This window comes from Chrysochloris asiatica, unplaced genomic scaffold (genome assembly GCF_000296735.1).
Source record: "Chrysochloris asiatica unplaced genomic scaffold, ChrAsi1.0 scaffold00013, whole genome shotgun sequence".
Classification (NCBI taxonomy): Eukaryota; Metazoa; Chordata; class Mammalia; order Afrosoricida; family Chrysochloridae; genus Chrysochloris; species Chrysochloris asiatica.
Window position 1 is genome coordinate 32,234,649 of NW_006408531.1, and position 4,805 is coordinate 32,239,453.

At 38.0% G+C, this 4,805-nt stretch overlaps 1 protein-coding gene across 3 annotated transcripts in view; it reads right to left on the reverse strand.

The window, feature by feature from the left end:
• Positions 1-4,805, reverse strand: part of NKAIN2 (Na+/K+ transporting ATPase interacting 2) — a 1,602,249-nt gene that overhangs the window by 262,860 nt on the left and 1,334,584 nt on the right. The window lies entirely within an intron of this gene.

The window sequence follows — 4,805 nt, forward strand, 5'->3', positions numbered from 1 at the left end:
TTTGACAAGACTTGCTTCTTGATAGCAAAATTAAGGAAAATGACTAGAATTTCATCATGGGTGGAATCAAATTGTACCACTGTTGCTGTTGTTGTTGTTAGGTGCCATTGAATCAGTGCCAACTCATAGCAACACTATTCACAACAGAATGAAACACTGCCTGGTCCTGGCCTAACCTCACAGTTTTGCCATGCTTGAGCCCGTTGATACTGCCATTTTTGCCAATCCAACTCGCTGGGGGTCTTCCTCTTTTTATCTGACCCTCCACCTAACCAAACATGATATCATTCTTCAATGACTGGTCCCTCCTGACAATAGGTCTGAAGTAGGAGAGACAAAGTCTGGCTATCCTGGCCTCCAAGGAACACTCTGGCTGTACTTTCTCCAATACAGATCTGTTTGTTCTTTTGGCACTCCACGGTACTTTCAATCTTCTCCTCCAACATCATATCTCAAATGCATCAATTCTTCTATGATCTTTCTTATTCACAGTCCAACTTTCACATGCAAACGAGGTTATTGAAAATACCATGGTTTGAGTCAGGCACACCTTAGTCCTCAAGCTGATATCTTTGCTTTTTAACACTTTAAAAAGGTCTTGTGCAGCAGATTTGCCTAATGTAATATGTCGTTTGATTTCTTGACTGCTGCTTCCATAAGTGTTGTTGGTTGATCCAAGAAGAATTCCTTGACAACTTCAATCTTTTCTCCATTGATAAGAATGTTGTTTATTGGTCCATTGGTGAGGATTTTTGTTTTCTTTACATTGAGATGTAATCCATACCAAAGGCTGTGCTCTTTGATCTTCATCAGTAGATGTTTTAAGTCTGTTTCACTTTCAGCAAGCAAGGTTGTGTCATCTGCATATTACAGCTTGCTAATGATTCGTTCTCCAATTCTGATGCTATGTTTTTCTTCATATAACCCAGATTCTGATTATTTGCTCAGCACACGGGTTGAATAAGTATGGTGAAAGAATACAACCCTGTGGCACACGTTTCCTAATTTTAAACCATTCAGTGTTCCCATGTTTTGCAGAACAACTGCCTCATGGTCCATGTACAGATTCCTCATGAGCATAATTAAGTGTTCCGGAATACTCATACTTCACAATGTTGTCCATTGCTTGTCATGACCCACACAATTGAAAGCCTTTGTAGAGTCAATAAAGTACAGGTAAACATCTTTCTGGTATTTTCTGCTTAACCGCAGAAAGAGGATATAATCATTATGGGTTTCCCTTTTCTAAAGTTCACTAGGCAAATTTGCTGTGATAGAGTTATTGTTTTCATTGTTGTCAGGTGACATGGAGTTGGTTTTTAACTCATTGTTACCTGTATGGTAGGGTAGAACTGCAGCATAGAGTTTATAATGGTATAATCTTCATAAGAACAGATAGATTGTCAGGTCTTTTCTCCCTAGTATGTCTGGGTAGGTTTGAACCATCAACCTTTTGGCCAGTAGCTGAGTGCTTAACCGTAACAGGGGTATAACGTTATGATATTCCTTCTATCTTCATTGCCATCTCTGAAGAGCAAACTAAACTCCTTAACCGATTAGACTCCAAACTTTCACCTGAGGAGTGAAAGTTATGTGGGTAAAAATTAAACTTTGGACATGTAAAACTCTTCAATTGATGTTAGGAGATTTCTTTGCAATTAAAGTGCTATCTATTCCAGAGGAGATAGGTCTTTCTGAGATTAAAAACTGTTGTCTTCTCTTTTTGTTGTCGTTGTGCCTTCAGGTCAGTTCCGACTCATAGTGACCCAGTATAGGGTTTCTGAGGAGTGGCTGGTGAGCTTGAACCACTGACTTTGCAGTTCAAACTGACCTTGCAGTCCCTCACATTAATCCACAGAAACACACCAGGACTCCCAGCCGATTCCAATTCAGTGATTCGATAGGTCAAAGTAGAACTACTCCATAAGGTTTCTGAGGCTGTAAACCTTTATGGAAACAGACTGCCATATCTTTCTTCTGTAGAGTAACTGGTGGATTTGAAACAATAACCTTCTAGTTAGCAGCCTAGCACTTAACCCACTGTGCCACCAGGGCTCCTGGTTGCAAGACCGGCTTATTGTAAACAAGTTAGGTAGACAATACCTGCAGCGTTACATTTGTTTTTGGACACAGTCATCATTTTAAAATTACTGAATCTACAGAGACAAGAAGCCACAATCATAAGGGACAAAAATGACATCTTGTCAACAATGAAAAAAATCAAGAACATTTAGCTTGGATAAAAGAAACTTGGTGAGATAGATAATGGGCAGGAGATAAAACTTCAAATAGCAGTTAAAATGTACTGAATATCTTCTGTGGCAGTTTTTACTGAATGGTTTATACCCTATTTATGTCTTCAGTTACTTAAACTGACAATATTCTTTTGAAGTAAATTTTATCATTGTTGTTGTTGTACCATTGACTCAGTTCTGACTCACCATGAAGCTTTAAAGAGTTTCCGAGGAACAGCTTATGAGTTTTAACCACCAACCTTACATTTCAAACTGACCTTGTGGTACAGTGCTTTGTCTTATAGCACTGCATCCCCATTTAAATGAGTGAAGTATTTAATGACAAGGTCTTTGGAAAATGTCTGGCACTGCGGAATACTAAAGGTGGTGAAGCACTGGGGTAGATTATTATTGAAGAATGGTTCTGATTGTCAGGAATAAGGTAATGAGTCTTAGAAAATGTTTCAGAGAATACCTTGAAAACATCCTTCTCTTGCCAGACACTGCATCCACAATTCCTGCTGTAATAACTTAATCCTATTACCAAAAGTCATTCTTCTGAGTTCTACAGAGTTTTCTGTACTTAGAATCCTATATTGAATTGCAAATTGTTTACCCCAGTGAGAGGTAATAACTTAAACCGCTCTATTGAATAACTTACTTTTCCAAACGTGATAGTTATCTGACTGGACTGCAAACCACAAGGTTGTCAGTTCAAACCCACCAACTGCTCCTCAGAAACCCCATACAGGGTCACTCTGAGTCAGAACTGACTCGATGGTACTGAACAACAACAACAACAATGTATCCAATTAGTCCCGGTGTGGCACTGTAGAATAAACACTGGACTGCTAACTATAATGTGGGCAGTCTAAACCCATCAATTGCTTCTCAGAAACTCCAAACATTGCTGATATGCATCAGAACCAACTCTATGGCACTTAACAAAAAACAACTACAATGTGTTCTAGGTTGGCACAAATGGTTAAGTGCTCAACTATTATCCAAAAGGTTGATGATTCAAACCCACTCAGAGGCATCTTGGAAGACAGGCTTGGCAAGCCATGCAAACCCTATGAGTGGTTCTATTCTGCACAAATGGGTGTTTCAAGATCCTGCATGTAGGAACTCTGACATTCAGACCAGTATTCTTGTGGACTCTAAAAAATGATGTCAAATAATTCTTAATTTCATACTGTGACATATTCTATACTAAAAGACTCTCAATCAGCCTTGGATGAGAATAAAAGCAGCAGGCTTATTACTTGCTGTTAAGTTCCATTTTCATATATGGACTGATTCTGTCTTTGAATCTGGTTTAATCTCCATCAACCTTCATAGCATCTCTCAACTTCTCCTTTTATGGATATGTGGATATAATCCTTCTGAGGAAGTCTATAGTAAATTCCATTTAAAAAGAAGCATATTCTATAAACGGTGAACATTATCATTGATCTATCTTTTTTTAAAGTCTCACATTCAAACAGCCATAAAGGTTTGTTTGCAGTTAGACAGATAATTTTATAACCAATCATGATGGCAGAAACTTCAGTATAATGTTGTTGTTGCTGTTAAGTGCTACTGAGTCAATTCTATTTAGGGGTTCTGAGAAGTGGATGGGGATTTTGAACCACTGACCATGAGGTCCAAAATGACACTGCAGTTTAGTGCCTATCTTACAGCACCATATCAGGACTCTACAGTATAACAGAAGGAGCAATTCACTATTATCATCTAATCGAAAATAAGGTAAGTGAGAAGAGAAGATAAATTTGGTGGTTGGGTAATAATTAAGCAATGACTTCTCTCCCTTCCTAATTTATTTAAGAGTCTACAATAAAATTCTACAAAATCAATGATTTATTCATTTCAGATACATTCTTTAGACAGCATAAGAGACGACTATACACATGGACCTCACCAGATGCAGTACATAGAAATCAAATAGATTACATCTGCGGAAAGAGACGATAGAAAAGCTTCATATCATCAGTCAAAACAAGGCCAGGGGCAGACTATGGAACAGACCATCAATTGTTCATATGCAAATTCAAACTGAAGCTGAAGAACATGAAAACAAGGCCATGAGAGCCAAAATATGACCAGGAATATATCCCACCTGAATTTAGAGATCATCTGAAGAACAGATTTGTTACATTAAACACTAAAAACCAAAGATCAGAAGAGTTATGGTATGATATAAAGAATATCATACATGAAGAAAACAAAAAGTCATTAAGAAGACAAGAAAGAAGGAAAAGGTCAAAATCGATGTCAGAAGAGACACTGAAACTTGCTCTCCTGTGTAGAGATGCTAAAGCAAATAGAAGATATGAGAAGGCACAACAGCTGAACAGAAAATCTCAAAGGTCAGCTTGAGCAGACAGAGTCAAATATTACAACAAAATGTGCAAAGATCTGGAGTCAGACAACCAAAAGGAAGCACATGCTCAGCATTTCTCAACCTGGGAGAACCAAAGGAAAAAATCCAAGCCTTGATTTCCATTATTGAAAGATTCTCTGGGCAAATTATTGAATGATGCAGAAAGCATCAAAAGAAGATGGAAGGAA